Here is a 17,897-nt window from a genome sequence, read left to right as displayed (position 1 = left end):
TGGGTGCAGCCCTTTCACTCCTTACAGCAGAGTCTTCTTGTTTCTCAGCCATCCATAAAGTGGAATGATAACTGAATTTATCTGGAAGCACACAGTTTTGACATTTGGCAGGGCTACTTAGAAAATATTTCTGAAACCCGAAGCAGACTTGAAGGTTTGATTGATCTCCTGCAATCAGTGTTGTCCGCATTTAGTTTTTGATTCTGATTCCTGCCATCAGCCACTTCCTCTTTCAGTCAGAGCCCACTTCTTGTTTCCTTCTTCCCCACTAATTCATTGAATCCAATTATCAAGAAACCAATGAGGACTTTTTTTGTCCCTTTTCAGAGTCTGTTGGGGGTGATTGGCTTACTCAAGGAACACCTTTGGGCCCCCTTGTTCTGCAAGAAGATTGGAACTTTTTTGAATAAAACTCTGAGCAAGGTATTCTCCTTCAGCCAGGGTTCCCTTCAAAGGTGAACCCAGGAACATGCTTCAGGGCAAGGATGTGGCTGAAGATGTTATCAGTGTACTTGAAGACAATATAATTTGTAGGACTGCAGGGTACGCAAGTTTGCAATGGCTTTTTAACGGCATTAGTGTGCAATCAGCAACACCCACTTCCATGGGTTGGTTGCATTTATACATCAGAGAAACCAGAAAAATTGTAACATCAGATCTGGCAAAGGGCCAGATTTCCACAGGGCATTAGTAACAAACTGGTGAAGCTCATTAAAAGAGAGAGAGAGAGAGAAAGAGAGAAACCTATAACCATTAAAAGTCCATTAAGCAGCGTGTCATTTTGTGGAGCTAAATAGCCCACAGTAATCAAAAGCATATGAACCCCAGCTGGGTTATCCAGCGAATTGTTTCGATTTAGGGGGAGAATTCATCAAGAAAGATTGCTGTTCAGATTGGGTTGGTTTTTCTCCTTCAGTTGCTGGCTCTATGTTCCATTATAATTAAAGTGATTGATGGATCGAGCAGACAGAGGTGAGGAGTGACCAAAAGAGCCAGGAACATCTACTCAAGCCAAGTAAGCAACCGCAGTAGCTAAATGTGGAACCCTGGCAATAGAACAGGTAACTTGGTTTTATTCTCCCACTCTCAATTTAAAATAGCGTTGGGATAAAGAGAGAAAGACTTTCTTTCTCTATCCTGATGAAGGTGTGGTCATCTTCTAAAAAAAATAAGAGGATTATTATGAAAAAAGAGGGGGGGGGAATCTTGAAAGAAAAGTTTCTCATCCACATATTTAAACCAGCACTGCAAAATCGTGACCCGACAAATGTGCAAACGTCAAAAGCGCGCCGACAAAACCGCGGGGCTAAAACCGTGATGTCAAAAGCGTGCCAACAACAGTGCGCCGACAAAAGCGCGCCGACAGAAGCGCGATTTAAGTTAAGGTAAGGTTTAGGGTTAGGTTTAGGGTTAGGTTTAGGGTTAGGTTTAAGGTTAGGTTTAGGGTTAGGTTTAGGGTTATGTTTAGGGTTAGGGTTACAGCACGCTTCTGTCGGCGCACTGTTGTCGGCGCGCTTCAGCGCTCATTTGTCGGTGCGGTTTTGTCGGCACAGTTTTGTCACCGCGGTTTAGTCAGGCGCGCTTTTGTCGTTCACGCATTTGTGGTGGAACCCTTCAAAATTAGGGGCTATGGGACCACCTGACCCTCTTTGTACCAAAATGCATTTTTTAAGGTGCCAGAGAAATAGTTGATTGTTTTGGCGTGGCACAACCCAGAAATTCAAATGGATTGTTTATCAATCACCAGGAAGAGAATAGAAAGCAAAGGAGATGACAAGAGAACCAGAGAGCATGGTTTCAAGGACAACCGATTTCTAAGATTCTGCTTGTTTTATTTGCCTTGCCTCACCCCTGTGGTTTTCTTTTCTATAGAGGTTAAACTTTAGAATAGGATGTTTATTGTACAGTATAGCCAGTGTGGGACAGCGGTTCAAGTGTTGAACTAGAACCAGAGGGACCCAGATTTAAATCACTGCTCAGAAATAAAACATATTTATTGGCTGAAATATTCATATTTTATGGCAGGAATTTATTACAAAGACCTTTTAGAGTCTTCTATTAACCAGATGACATAGAGAAGGAAAGGAAGCCTACAGTTTTCCCAAAATTAACTATTTCTAGAGAACTGTGCTTGCATTGTATCCTTCTAGAATACAATGAACAAGAATAACCATATATATCTAACAAGTCAGAGTGATGTCAATGACAATAGTGATGAGATTATCATTCATATGGTGCAATTATTTAATTTTCATCATGATGTTTGATGCAAGCCTGTAGGTCAGTATGTGTTGTTATTCACACACACTTACACATTAGAATCTTACAGTCCAGCACTGGAAATGGAAACCTTACAGTCCAACAGTCTCTTCCCAAACTAACTACTTACCTAATATAAAAATTACATGAAGGCAATTGTACTGGCTGCTCATGATCCCGGGCAATTAAAATCTGATGAGGCATATTGTCTCCAGTAGAGAATGTAATTCTAGGCCCATGATGGAAAATGTATGGCATGCATGCCAGAAGTGGCACACACAGTCATCTCTCCAGGCACGCCACCCATTGCCCTTTGCTCTTCCAGGTGGCCAGGTGGTCTTCACACATACAAGAGCACTGGAAACTAGAAGAACATCTGCCTGGCATGCATGTGCACACTGGGAAGATGAGCTTCCAGTTTCTGGCATGCCGGCCAGCTGGTCTTCGTGCACCAGAAACCAAAAGACCAAGTCACCAGCCTGCATGTGCACGCCTGAAACCGGAAACTCAGCATGCATGCACCGGGGGACTGCTCTTCTGGTTTCTGGTGCTCCCATGCATGCATGCCTGGGAGTTGCTCTTCCTGTTTCCGGCACTCTCCCCCATGTGCATGCTCCCATTTCGACACTTGGTGATGAAAAGGTTCGCCAACACTGTACTAGGCAATGGCATCCCAGTGTCATGGTGAATTGGTTAATTTCATCACACTGCCTTCTTCGTTCTTCCATAGCACTGGATAGAGAAATACCACCACCATGTTTAACAATAGCTAACTGGTTTGAAAGTATTATGTATTTGGAAATCAACTGAAGCCTGCTTTAAAGATCTAGATTGTAAGATCTTGATTGTAAGCCGCCCTGAGTCCCCTCAGGGAAAAGGGCGGCCTATAAATAAATAAATCTACAAATCTACAAATCTAGAACGGGACTGTCAAACTCCCAGCCTGCAGGCCAGATGCCTCACACACTGGCCACACTCACGCCCAGTTTAGCGAAGGCAAAGAAAAGTCCCAATATGTCACGTGACAATGCTGTGGTGACCCCAGTTTGACACCACTGATCTAGAAGATCATGCAATCATAAGAAGGGACAGAAGGGACTTTTTAAGTGGTCTGTCAATGATCCCTGCTCATAATCTTCTTCAGTCTGCTGAAACATGCTGTTTTCTGTTTGTTCTGTTAAATAAAAACTATGATAAGCAAAGCCTTTATCATTTGTTTGTTTTTTTGCTTATTGCATCAATGGGCAGTAAATGTACTAAGCAGAAGTGATTGATTGATTGATTGCAAGGGTGGGTTTCAGCCAGCGTTACTGCTGGTTTACATGTGTCCATGCTTTGTGTGCACGCACGCACATACAGTTCAATGGAAATTGTTCTGTGTATGTGCAGAACTAAAAAAAAAAGATGGTGGCAGTGACATTGGCGACTGGGGAACCGGTTCGGGGGCATGACCAGCCTGAGTTTCTACCAGTTCCGCAACCCAGGCCGGAATGCCACTACCAGTTCGGCCGAATTGGGCCGAGCTGGTAGGAACCCACCTCGGATTGATTAATTGATTGATTATATGCTGTCAAGTTATTGCTGACTCTTAGCAACATAGATTTTCTTCATGATGATCTGTCCTTAAGCTGGTCCTTCAGATCTCTCCACAGTGCAATCATTGCTTCTGAACTAAACCCATCCACCTTGCTGCTTGTTGTCCTCTTCTCTTTCTTTTTACATTTCCAGCATTAGAGTCTTCCCCAGAGAATTAGGTCTTTGCATCAAGTGTCTGATATTTGATAATTTAAGTTTGGTAATTTATGCTTTAAATGAAAAGTCTGCTTTTATTTCTTTGATGACCTATTTGCTTGTTTTCTTGGCTCTTTATAGTATTCTGAGGCATCTTCTCAAACGCTAAAATTCAAAAATATCAATATTCTTCCAATTCTGCATCTTCAAAGTCAAATTTTCAAAGGGAGCAAAATGGGGCAGTAGATAGTCTACAGAATGTCATAGTGCCTTGTAAAAGCTTGTTGGAAGACAAATAATTTTCATAGCTATAAAACAAAATTCATCTATCTCGACCCCTTCCAGTCAGGCTTCAGACCCGGTTACAGCACAGAAACCGCTTTGGTCGCATTGACCGATGATCTCTGGAGAGCCAGAGATGGAGGATATTCCTCCATCCTGGTCCTCCTTGACCTCTCAGCGGCTTTCAATACCATCGACCATGGTATCCTTCTGTGATGACTGCGGGAGGTGGGAGTGGGAGGCACCGTGTTGCGGTGGTTCTCCTCCTACCTCTCGGACAGGTCGCAGTCGGTGTTAGTGGGGGGGCAGAGATCGTCCCCTAGGCCCCTAACATATGGGGTGCCTCAGGGCTCGGTCTTATCCCCCCTACTATTCAACATCTACATGAAACCACTGGGAGAGATCATCCGCAGGCACGGGATCAGATACCATCAATATGCGGACGATACCCAGTTGTATCTGTCCGCCCCGTGCCAACTCAATGAAGCGGCAGACGTGATGAACCGAGGCCTTGAGGCCGTTATGGACTGGATGAGGGTTAACAAGCTTGTGCTCAACCCAGAAAAGACCGAGTGGCTGTTGTGTTTCCCTCCCAAAGATTCGACCAATATTCCATCACTCAGGCTGGGGGGTCAAATTTTATACCCCTCAGAGAGGGTTCGCAACTTGGGAGTCCTCCTGGATCCACAGCTATCGTTTGACCACCACCTGACGGCTGTGACCAGGGGGGCATTCGCCCAGGTTCGCCTGGTGCGCCAGTTGCGACCCTACCTGAATCGGGAGGCACTCACAACAGTCACTCGGGCCCTTGTGACCTCTAGGCTGGAATACTGCAATGTGCTCTACATGGGGCTGCCCTTGAAGAGCATGCGGCGACTTCAGCTAGTACAGAACGCGGCCGCGTGAGTGATTGTGGGTGCACCTCGGTTCACCCACATAACACCTATCCTCCGCGAGCTGCGCTGGCTACCTGTCGATCTCCGGATGCGCTTCAAGGTGCTATTAGTCACTCATAAAGCCCTGCATGGTAGTGGATCTGGATACTTGAGAGACCGCCTCCTGCCAATTACCTCCCTGTGACCAATTAGATCTCACAGATTGGGCCTCCTCCGTATTCCAACGGCCAGCCAGTGCCGGCTGGCAACTACAAGGAGGAGGGCCTTCTCAGTAGTAGCCCCGACCCTTTGGAACGAACTCCCCGTGGAGATTCGTACCCTCACCACCGTCCAGGCCTTCCGCACAGCCCTTAAGAACTGGCTAGCCCGTCAGGCCTGGGGACAAGGATAGTTGCCCCTCCCGAATGATGAATGTATGCTGCTTATTACTTTTATTATATGTGTCTATGTCACTGTTTGTACTTCCCCTCCCTGATTTTATGTGAGCCGCCCTGAGTCCCCTCAGGGAAAAGGGCGGCCTACAAATGTTAATAAACATTACAACATTACAAACATTACATCTACTAAATAGGTAAGATTGGTCCAAAGTTCTGGCAAATGAATGGATAAGTATGTCTTTTTTACCTGGTAGATCCATTATGAGTGCAGACATTATTTTGTTCTTTGTTTTGACACTGTGTAAATAATTAATCAAGAATGGTAGATGATCTCTGGATCATTTCTCATTTTAAAATCTCCAAATATCATTGGGGTGAGGAATCAAATTTGAGGGAATCAGAAACAAATAAAAATGACAAGCTAAAACAAGCCAGCTTGTACTTCACTGCAAAACATTTGTCCTTTGGCCCTTTGTTCCATAATTTAATTAAATAATTGGGAACTAATTTGGTGAAACAGAGATTTTTTGATAGCATGAAAGACATTTCTAAATTTCATGCCCTTAGTACTGTTCTTAGGGTTAAGAGTCAGTCAGTCTCTCTCTCTCTCTCTCTCTCTCACACACACACACACACACACACACACACACACACGAAAAGCTTATGAGAAGAGTACTCATTCTTTAATGGATTCATAGCTAATAAGATTCCCTTGAATACTCATTATTTAGTAGTCTCATTATGGTAAGTGGGTCTGATTGTTTCCAGTAGCCCTGTGCAAATCTCACAATTATTAGACAAAACTTTGATAAAACTCATAACAATCTCTCAGGGGGGTTTCATGTATCTGCAGATTCATAAGGGAGGAAAAAGATATGCTGGCATTAAAATAAGTATTTAAGATACAAGAAAATTATTTCAGAGTTCCTAGAAGGGAATGCTAAGCACAAAGAGATTAGGGATTCTCATGGAGGGGTTTTTCTCCCTGCTGAGTCCCATTTGTGAATTGCTGATATATATATATATATGTGTGTGTGTGTGTGTGTGTGTGTGTGTGTGTGTGTGTGTGTGTGTCTGTGTCTCTGTGTCTCTGTGTCTCTGTGTCTCTGTGTCTCTGTGTGTGTCTGTGTGTGTCTGTGTGTGTCTGTGTCTGTGTCTGTGTCTGTCTGTGTGTGTCTGTGTGTCTGTGTGTTTGTGTCTGTGTGTCTGTGTGTGTCTGTGTCTGTGTGTCTGTGTGTCTCTGTGTGTGTGTGTGTGTGTGTACGTATACGTGTACGTGTACGTGTACATATACATATACATATACATATACATATACATATACATATACATATACATATACATATACATATACATATACATATACATATACATATACATATACATATACATATACATACATATACGAGGTCCCACTCATCATCTTCAGGCTGGTGCCTTCTGCTTCATGCTTGTGTGAGCAAAGCACAATCGGAGCTGCCGTATTTCTATAAATATTGGTGGGGGGGTGTGGAGTGCTGGCTTTGTTGCTGTAAGTGGATTGGTTGGCTGTGTTGTAACATCTTGATTAGTTGATGGAGTTGATGTTTGCAGATTAGTCGGCTGTTTCGTAACATCCTGTGTGGCTGAGATAATGGCTGTGTGCCTATTGTTCTCGTCGAAACGTCGCCAAGATATTCTCAATCTTACATGGGAAAAGACCCGAACACCAAGACGTTGTGTGTGCGTGTGTGTGTGTGTGTGTGTGTGTATGTATGTATGTATGTATATGTATATCACACACACAGTATATCACAGAAGTGAGTACACCCCCTCACATTTTGTAAATATTTAAGTACATCTTTTCCATGTGAGAACACATGGAAAAGATAAGAAATGACACTTACCTATAATGTAAAGTAGTGAGTATACAGCTTGTATAACAGTGTAAATGTTCTGTCCCTTCAAAATAACACAACACACAGCCATTAATGTCTAAATTGCTGGCAGCAAAAGTGAATACACCTCTAAGTGATGTGTGCCAGGGAGCTGATCTTCCAGTTTCCAGTGCTTCCGTGCATGCAAAGGCCAGCTGGCCACCTGGTGATGGCTGCCATGCCGGGAGAGATGGCTCTGTGTGTCACTTCCGGCATGCATACCATAGGTTTAGTTTTTTTTTTATTAGAATTTGTAGGCCGCCCTTTTCCCTGAGGGGACTCAGGGCGGCTCACATAAAACTGGGAAGGGGGGAACACAAACATCAAGATAGAAGACATGTAATAAAATGGTAGGCAACATACATTCATCATTCGGGAGGGGTAACTATCCTTATCCCCAGGCCTGACGGGCGAGCCAGTTCTTCAAGGCTATGCGGAAGGCTTGGACGGTGGAGAGGGTACGAATCTCCACGGGGAGCTCGTTCCAAAGGGCCGGGGCTACTGCTGAGAAGGCCCTCCTCCTTGTGGTTGCCAGCCGACACTGGCTGGCCGATGGAATACGGAGGAGGCCTAGTCTATGGGATCTTATTGGTCGCAGGGAGGTAATTGGCAGAAGGCGGTCTCTCAAGTATCCAGATCCACTGCCATGTAGGGCTTTATGGGTGATTAATAGCACCTTGAAGCGCATCCGGAGATCGACAGGCAGCCAGCGCAGCTCGCGGAGGATGGGTGTTATGCGGGTGAATCGAGGTGCACCCGCAATCACTCGCGCGGCTGCGTTCTGAACTAGCTGAAGCCGCCGGATGCTCTTCAAGGGCAGCCCCATGTAGAGCACATTGCAGTATTCCAGCCTAGAGATCACAAGGGCCCGAGTGACTGTTGTGAGAGCCTCCCGATTCAGGTAGGGTCGCAACTGGCGCACCAGGCGAACCTGGGCGAATGCCCCCCTGGTCACAGCCGTTAAGTGGTGGTCAAATGACAGCTGTGGATCCAGGAGGACTCCCAAGTTGCGAACCCTCTCTGAGGGGTGCAAAATTTGACCCCCCAGCCTGAGTGTTGGAATATTAGTCAAATCTTTGGGAGGAAAACACAACAGCCACTCGGTCTTTTCTGGGTTGAGCACAAGCTTGTTAACCCTCATCCAGTCCATAACGGCCTCAAGACCCCGGCTCATCACATCTGCCGCTTCATTGAGTTGGCACGGGGCGGACAGATACAATTGAGTATCGTCCGCATATTGATGGTATCTAATCCCGTGCCTGCAGATGATCTCTCCCAGCGGTTTCATGTAGATGTTGAATAGCAGGGGGGATAAGACCGAACCCTGAGGCACCCCATAATTTAGGGGCCTAGGGGACGATCTCTGCCCCCCCACTAACACCGACTGCGACCTGTCCGAGAGGTAGGAGGAGAACCACCGTAGCACGGTGCCTCCCACTCCCACCCCCCGCAGTCGTCGCAGAAGGATACCATGGTCGATGGTATCGAAAGCCGCTGAGAGGTCAAGGAGGACCAGGATGGAGGAATGTCCTTCATCTCTGGCTCTCCAGAGATCATCAATCAATGCGACCAAAGCGGTTTCTGTGCTGTAACCGGGTCTGAAGCCTGACTGGAAGGGGTCTAGGTAGTTAGCTTCCTCCAAGGACCGTTGGAGCTGAAAGGCCACCACCTTCTCAACAACCTTCCCCAAAAAGGGAAGGTTGGAGACAGGACGATAGCTATTAAGAACAGCTGGATCCAAAGATGGTTTCTTCAGGAGGGGTCTCACCACCACCGCTTTCAGTGCGGCGGGGAAGTTCCCCTCCCGAAGGGAGGCGGTCACGACCGCCTGGATCCAGCCTCGTGTCACCTCACTGCAGTTCGTAACCAGCCATGAGGGACACGGATCCAGAACACAGGTGGAGGTACTTACAGCTCTCATGGCCTTGTCCACATCCCCGGGGGTAACGTCCTGAAACTCAACCCAGAGCTGTTCTACTTGGTCCCCCTGTGCCTCGGCTGGAACTGCGGGGGTGGAGTCCAAGTCCGACCGAAACCGAGCAATTTTGTCCGCTAAGAATTGGGCATACTCTTCAGCCCTGCCCTGCAAGGGTTCCCCCGCCTCCCTTTTGTTCAATAGGGAGCGGGTTATCCTAAACAGGGCGGCTGGACGGGACTCAGCGGATGCAACCAGGGTAGCTATGTGCGATCTTTTTGCTGCCCTAAGTGCTCTGGTGTATTCCCTGGTGCAGGTGGTTACCATTGCTCGGTTCGATTCGGACTTATCGGACCTCCAACGGTGCTCTAGGCATCTCCTCCGGCGCTTCATCTCCCGGAGTTCCTCGGTAAACCAAGGGGGTCTCCGGGATCCGCTGCCTCGGAGGAGCCGCAGTGGCGCAATCCGGTCGAGGGCCTCCGACGCTGCCGAGTGCCACGCAGCAGCCAGAGTCTCCACCGGACTGTGGGCGAGACTGTCAGGAATAACCCTAAGCTCTGTCTGGAACCTTGACGGCTCCATAAGGCGCCTGGGGCGGAACCACCTGGTCGGTTCCTCCTCCCTACAGTGGGGGTTTGGCCTCCGGAAGTCGAGCCTCAGTAGGCAGTGGTCTGACCACGACAGGGGTATGATGTCGCTCCCCCTCAGACCAAGATCACAAATCCACTGCTCCGAGAGAAATACAAGGTCAAGCATGTGTCCCGCTGAGTGGGTTGGGCCTCGAATTACTTGGGTCAAGCCCATGGCTGTCATGGAGGCCATGAACTCCTGCGCCCCATCAGAGTTTTCACCGAGCGACGGCAAATTGAAGTCCCCCAGGACCATCAACCTAGGGAACTCAATTGCCAGCTCGGCTACCGACTCGAGGAGCGAGGGGAGGGCTGCTGCAACGCTGTTGGGAGGCAGGTACGTTAGCAGCAGACCCACTTGACCCTTGAGGTCCAACTTTAACAGCAAAGACTCACACCCGACAATCTCCGGAGCAGGGACCCTACGAGGGACTAACGACTCCCGGATAACGGCGGCCACACCCCCACCCCTTCCCTGGGCTCTCGGCTGATGCAGCACCTGAAATCCTTCTGGGCACAGCTCTACAAGGGGGACTCCTCCCTCTGGGCCCAGCCAGGTTTCAGTAATACATGCCAGGTCTGCCCTCTCGTCTAAAATTAAGTCCCGGACGAGAGGAGCTTTATGAACAACAGACCTGGCATTTAGCGACAACAGCCTGAGACCAGGGTCCTGACTACTTCCGCCATCTGGTCTTGGAGTGGGACTCCTAGGGCCGGAAGGAGGGATCTCTGCAATGTAGCGAACCCTCCTTCCCCGATAATGGTTCATCATCACGGTCCTAAAGGATTGCTTAGAGTACTTTGACTTGGTACAAATTCTTTTAATTGGAAGCGGTTACATGTATCACATGGATTTAATTTCTCCAAATGAATTTTCAGTCCTAATTTTAACAAACATAATGTATATATTAGGAGGTGGTCTAAATCTTGAATTATATTCCTAATAAAAATCAGATTGGTTATACCAAATGTGTAGTCTGGACCAGTCAGTTCAATACATTTCTGGAGGATATATATATCCTCCAGAAATATATAAATCCATTAAATACAATGTATGTATGTATGTATGTATGTATGTATGTATGTATGTATGTACAGTGCCTGGTAGATATCAGAAGAAAAAGAGCTTGTATAAGGTCCTGGGCTCATAGATTTATCCAACTCTCTTTTTATATGCACAGAGTATATTAAAAATAGATGTCAGATGGCTGTTATAATTCTTTCCTTTATTGTGAGGAAGAGTTGCTCAAATTGGTCCACTCTTAACACTGAGAAAATTTGTACAGAACAGTTATAATCTGATGTTAAATTAGGTAGTTTTATTAAGTAACACGTATGGTAGATTTTTTAAAAAGCAGTATCTCTCTCTCTCTTCTGCCAAAATAATTGAAATGTTAAGCCAATAAGTACACATTTGAGCCTATTCCTGAATTATAGAAAATAGGTTGCATTGTTGTACTTAAAGATATACATACACATGACAATATACTAGCATATGGACTATATTAAATATCAGTAACGTGCGGTGAAGTTTATGGCTGGTGAGGCAAGCGGGCAAAAGCCACCCTATGTCTGCCGCCCTATGTCTGCCAGCGCTGGGGCTTCGGCGGGGCTTTTGGAAAGCCATGCCAAAGCTCCGGTATGGCTTTCTGAAACTGCCCCCAAAGCCCCAATGCACCCCGCTCTATGGTGGACACGGCACCGGGACTTTAAAGCCCTGCCACCATGTCTGCCATACAGTGGGAATGTGTCCCGCTGTATGGCGGATATGGTGGTAGGGCTTTAAAGTCCCAGCACCATGTCCACCATACAGCGGGAATGTGTCCCGCTGTATGGCGGACACGGCGGCAGGGCTTTAAAGTCCCGGCACCGTGTCTGCCATAGAGTGGGATGCATCCTGCCTATATGGCGGACACAGCGGCGTGGCTTCGGCAGGGCTTTGGGGGCCACCTGAGTGGCCATGATCCCCCTCCCCAGCCAGCCAGCCAGCCCACCCACCCCCCACCCAACCTATTCCCCACCTGGCCGGCCAGCCGGCACATAACCTCACTGTTCTCCTCCTCCTCCTCCTCCTCCCCGCTCAAGCGATGGCGGGCTCCGTGGGACAATGGGGTCTCATTCCTCCCCTGGCACAGCGAGCTCCAGTGGGCTAGACATGGGTGCAAGGGCCCTGGCCCTGCGGTGCCTCCTCGCTCAGTTGCAGCCGGCGAAGAAAGGGGAGAGGAGGAGGAGAAGGAGGTAGGGGGAGGGGAGCAGGATGTGGTTCCTGTGGAGAGGAGAAAGGGAAGGGGGGCACAGCGGGCAAAAGAAAGAAAGCACCAGCCCGCCAGCAGAGGTGGGTAAAAGACCCGCCTCTGCTGGCGGCTGCCCCTCTCTTCTCAAACAAGGCTGCCCCTCTCTTCTCAAACAAACTCTCTCTCAAATTGAGAGTTTGTTTGAGTGAAGTGAAGAAACAAACACATGCACACACACACACACACACACAAATTACTTACAATAAAAAATTACTTACAAATTAATTAATTAATAATTTTGAATTCCTCCCCCTCCCTCCGACCTACATACCTTTTCCAGCTGTGTCACAGAGGATTTCAACTCTGCTCTTGTCTGCCATGATGAAAATGTAAAAAATGTAAAAAGAAAAAGGCAAGAGCTGCTGCTGCCAGAGCCTCCAATGGATGACTCTGCTTAACTGTTTAAAAAAACCTCTAAAAAGTGCCCTCTACAGGAGGAGGCGAGAGAACCACATGCCTCATCTACATAAGGAATTTTTCAGCTTTTAACCCTCGCTTAACTCTGCTCGAGTGATCATAAAGATAGACTAAATGAGGCACGTGGTTCTCCCGCCTTCTCCTGCAGAGGGCACTATTTTTAGAGGCTTTTTTAAACAGTTAAGCACTAAGCAGAGTCATCCACGGTGACTCTGGCAGCAACTACCTCAGCCTTTTTCCTTTTAATTTTTCTTTTCTTTTCATGATGACAGTGATGAGGCCCTGCCTCCCCTGACTGCACGTCACTGTTAAATATATATTTTCCATCATTTCTAATTTTTTTTCTTAGTCTGTCAGTCTCAGATTTCCAAGAATCCTAAAATAGTATTACTTCTTCCTTTCTCTTGTCATTTCTACCCACCAGCCAGTTTCTGTACATTTTGTCAGAGTATAGTCATAGACTGGAACAGGCAACAATGTCAGCCAATGAATGGACATGGCAACTGGGTCAGCCAATGAGCACTGTTTGGAAACTGAAAGAGTATTTGCTGGAGACAGCTAGGAGTCTGGGCGTGGCTTTTTATTATAGCTCTAGTCTGCTGCTGGAACCGAAACCAATCTCTCCTCTCTACCACGTTGGAAGAACCACTCTTGGTATTGTATATGACTTATGTGTTATTATGTATATAAAGAGGTAAATGAATCCTGCTGAATCAGTTACCTGTGTGCGCTTTCTGGATTTGATTGCTGCAACAAACTATGACACGCTTTCACCAATTCCTTCCTTCAGCTCTTCTGACCTTCCCACAACCTTCTTCTCTATGTACCCACCCTGCCACAGCCTTATTGGTTGGCAGTATTTCACCAACTACATTACCATTTCAGCTGCACTATTCCCACCTTGTTTGTAGAGAATTTCAGATCAGATTGTGGGCATGCCTGAATTTTTAATATGCCTTATAATAACACTGCTTAAAAATCAGGAAGACTGAGAATAGGGAGAGAACCACTGATGTTTTCATTTAGCAGCTGATGTGACGGATTTAAAAGTTGGTCTGATTGATTCTCAGCTTCACTTAAAATAAAATAATTAGGCCAGGGTGGGGGGAATCTGAAAAATGTATTTCATTTTAACCCGTCTATGCTATTTTTTAAAGAGAGTGGGAGGGGGTGGGGGGAAGAAGATGGGAAAGATGACAGAATACTATAGGAATTGAAATGAAGAGCCTGAAGAGAAGAAATGAACTACTGTAAATTAACGGCAGATGAGCAATGGATATGAAAATGGCGCTAAGGAGATTAAAATAATTAGGAACTAAGTGGAGAAATGAAGAGTTTGGAGAGAATATGAAGAGTTCCATTAATAATCCTTTCAAAAGGTAATAGAATAGATGACAATCTCAGAGAAACATAAGACAGCCAGAATAACCAAAATGCGGAATGGGGAAAAATGAATAAAATTGCTGGAATCTGCAGTTTCTTTTTGTTGTACTTTACAAGATTAAATAAATAATAATAGCAGCATTTGCCTACCCCAAGTCATCTCAGGAAGGAATCAATAGGTGCATAAAAATCCAGTCTAAACCTCTGTCTGGGCAATGAACCACCACCATCATCGTAATAATAGTAATAGTAATAGACAGTGAAGAAGATAAAATGGAGCTAATACACCATGAAGATGACTAAAGATCAAACTGGCCTATAAGAAAGATCAAATGAAGGATAGAAAATGGACATGGTAAGGCAAATCACTACATGGCCAGTACATTAAAAAAATAGCAGGTGAAGAAAATATTAAGACCTAGCAAAGGCTAAGAGGAAGAAAGTTGAAAAGACAGGGGCTAATTCTGGCTGCACAAGACCAAGTCTTAAGGACAAATTCATACAAAGTCAGATTGAGAAAACAGCAACAGGGAGCAAATGCTGTCTCTGCAAAGAAGCTGAAGAAACACTAGATCACTTAGTTGGCTGTTGCAAGAAGATTGCACGGACAGACTATGAACTACAGCATGACAAAGTAGCAACAACGGTGCATTGGAACAAGCTCAAGTGCTCTAGGACTTCAGAATTCAAACAGATAGGCATTTGCCACAAAACACTTCAGACCTAACAATTATTGATAAGAAAGTGGGGTTTTTTTCTATCAGGATAACCTGGTCTACCCAAATGTGGGAAGGAGCTTTTGTTCCTGGATTGGGTCTGAAAGGCGAAAAGGAAGCCGTATCTCCTTCCCATATTTGGGTAGACCAGGTTGCCCTGATAGAAAAAAACACTTAATCTCTCCCCTGGTACAACTGACAAAGTTAGGAGAACCTGTGGCTTAGAGCTTAATACATCTACCTAATATGCAAGTAGCCAAGGTTCAAATCCCAAAAAGATATGTCTACCTGATGAGAAATAGCTTGAAATAGACCTATACTATTTATTTATTTGTCTTTGTTTGTTTGTTATTTCTTTATAGGAAGCAGTATGCTCAGATCAATCTCTATACTCAGATCAGAGCCAACAGACAAGCCATTAAGTTCAGAGGGCAAAAAAAAACCCCATGGCTTAATTTTAATGTTTTTTTAAATTACCCTATGTTATTGCAAAAGATGCTGAGTTTGTCGATCAGAAAGGTCGGCAGTTTGGCGGTTCGAATCCCTAGCACTGCATAATGGAGTGAGCTTCTGTTACTTGTCCCAGCTTCTGCCAACCTAACAGTTCAAAAGCATGTAAAAATGCAAGTAGAAAAATAGGAACTACCTTGGTGGGAAGGCAAGAGCGTTCCGTGCACCTTCGGAGTTTAGTCATGCCAGCCACATGACCACAGAGATGTCTTTGGACAGCACTGGCTCTTCAGCTTTGAAACGGAGATGAGCACCACCCCCTAGAGTCAGGAACGACTAGCACATATGTGTGAGGGGAATCTTTACCTTTACCTATCTCATTGCAGGCTGAACTAAATGGTGTGGGTCCATGCTCTGATCTGAATAGAGGGATTGACTGAGAATGTGCTGGGTATAAACAAAAGTAGGTATTAGCCACAGTAATTTTCCAATGAAACTGCTGATGGGGCAAGCAAAGAGCCTATCCCAGTCACAAAAATATCCCAATTTATTTCCAGGCACTTAGTCAAATATAAACTGAATCTATACTCAAGAGGCCAAAAATGGTGGGTACTGATTTGGGACTTAAAACAGCCTAATTGAGATTTCTAATGTCTTCCAAGCCAGCTTAAAAAAAATAATTTTAGAAATAATGCTAGAGCAGTGGTTCCCAAACTTGGCAACTTTAAGATTTGTGGACTTCAACTCCCAGAATTCTCCAGCCAGCAGAACTTTTTCAGTTGTACCAGGGGAGAGATTAAGTGTTTTTTTCTATCAGGGCAGAGCTGGCTGGAGAATTCTGGGAGTTGAAGTCCACAAGTCTTAAAGTTGCCAAGTTTGGGAACCACTGTGCTAGAGCAAGGGTGGTACCTGATCCCAGTTTATGGAATGAAGTAGAGAGATTACAGCAGTGTTGCTGTTGTCAACCATTTAGTCAAGTCCGCCTTTCAGCCAGTCTATTGATCCACACTCTCCATGGTCCTCTGTCTTGCACCACCTCCTTCAGACCTGCCATCCTGGGTCATCCCTTATAATGTCCAGCCAGCAAGTACTAGGATGGCCCCTTCTCCTTTTTCTGCTGATGAATCCCAGCATGACTGATTTTTTGAGTGAGTCAGCTTGTATGACAGTTTCTGTTTGGTGATCTTGGCTTCATGTGGTATTTTTGGTAAGGTTCAGTCTAGGACATCTTTGTTATTTTTTGTAATCCCTGGGACTGCAATAGTTGCCTCCAGCACACAGTTCAAAGGCATTCACCCTTCTCCTATCCGCCTTTTTCAGAGTAAAGCTTTCATAGCCATAAGTAGCAATTGGAGAAATTATTGCATTAAGTAATCTGCATTTGGTTGTGAGGCTGATGTTTTTAACTCTTCCAGATGTTCTTCATGCCAGACATTGCAGTTCTTCCAGGGGCTATACGCCTTCTGATTTCAGGGCTTAAGTCACCACTTTGGTCAATTTTGGAACCCAGAAAGATGAATTCCTTTACTGTTTAGATCAGGGGTGTCAAACTCGTGTCATCACGGTGGTGTCACATGCTGTATCATGTGACTTATTTACTAAACCAGGCATGGTCACAGCCAGCAAGTGATACATCCAGTCCACAGGCCATGACTTCGACACCTCTAGTTTAGATGGTTTCATTGTCAATCTGCACTCTGACCTGTGTGTTCTCTGCAGTTGTCATTCTCTTTGTTTTCTTGATGTTACGGTACAATCCAAATTTTTCACTTTTACTTTGGACTCTCAGAATTAGCCACTCCAGATCCTCTTTGTTTTCCACAAGCAATATTGTATCATCTGCATATTAGATGTTGTTGATAGTTCTACCACCGGTTTTAACTCTGATGGTAGATTCCTTCAAATGGGCATTTCTCCTATTTCTGTGTATATGTTGAATAGCATAGGAGACAGAATGCAACTTTGTTGAGTACCTTTTCCAATTCTGAAACATTTTATGTCACCATATTCCATTATTACAATGGCTGCCTAATTAGAGTACAATGACTGGAGGAGGTGGATGTTGTGTGCTGATACCTCCACTAGACCGATAAGATCGCATAGATTAGGCCTCCTCCGAATTCCATCAGCCAGCCAGTGTAGACTGGCAACTACCCGGAGGAGAGCCTTCTCGGTGGCTGCTCCGACCCTCTGGAACGAACTCCCCGTGGAGATTCGGACCCTCACCACCCTCCAGTCCTTCCACGCCGCCCTTAAAATCTGGCTGTCCCGGCTGGCCTGGGGTTAAGATTCTAACCCCACTCGAATTGTATGACTGTTGTGTTCTTAAATGATGTAGTGTCTCCATGTTGTAAATTGTTTGTCCTTCCCCCCCCCCTTTTGAACTGTGAGCCGCCCTGAGTCCCCCCAGGGAAAAGGGCGGCATACAAATAAAGTGAAAATGAAATGAAATGAAATGATATTCCCAGTTCTTTGAGGCCATTCCAGAGCAACAAACTCTGCAACTACAACATTAATAAAAACAATAGTGCTGGAACCTTACAGCAACAGAGGCACAGAAATGGAGAGAAGCTGCATAGAAAGAATTAGTAGTCTTGCAGAAAAACAAAATACAGATTCTAGGAAAATTATT

The sequence above is a fragment of the Thamnophis elegans genome, chromosome 3, assembly GCF_009769535.1.
Source record: "Thamnophis elegans isolate rThaEle1 chromosome 3, rThaEle1.pri, whole genome shotgun sequence".
NCBI classification, from domain to species: domain Eukaryota; kingdom Metazoa; phylum Chordata; class Lepidosauria; order Squamata; family Colubridae; genus Thamnophis; species Thamnophis elegans.
Note: the sequence above shows the minus strand (reverse complement) of the source record.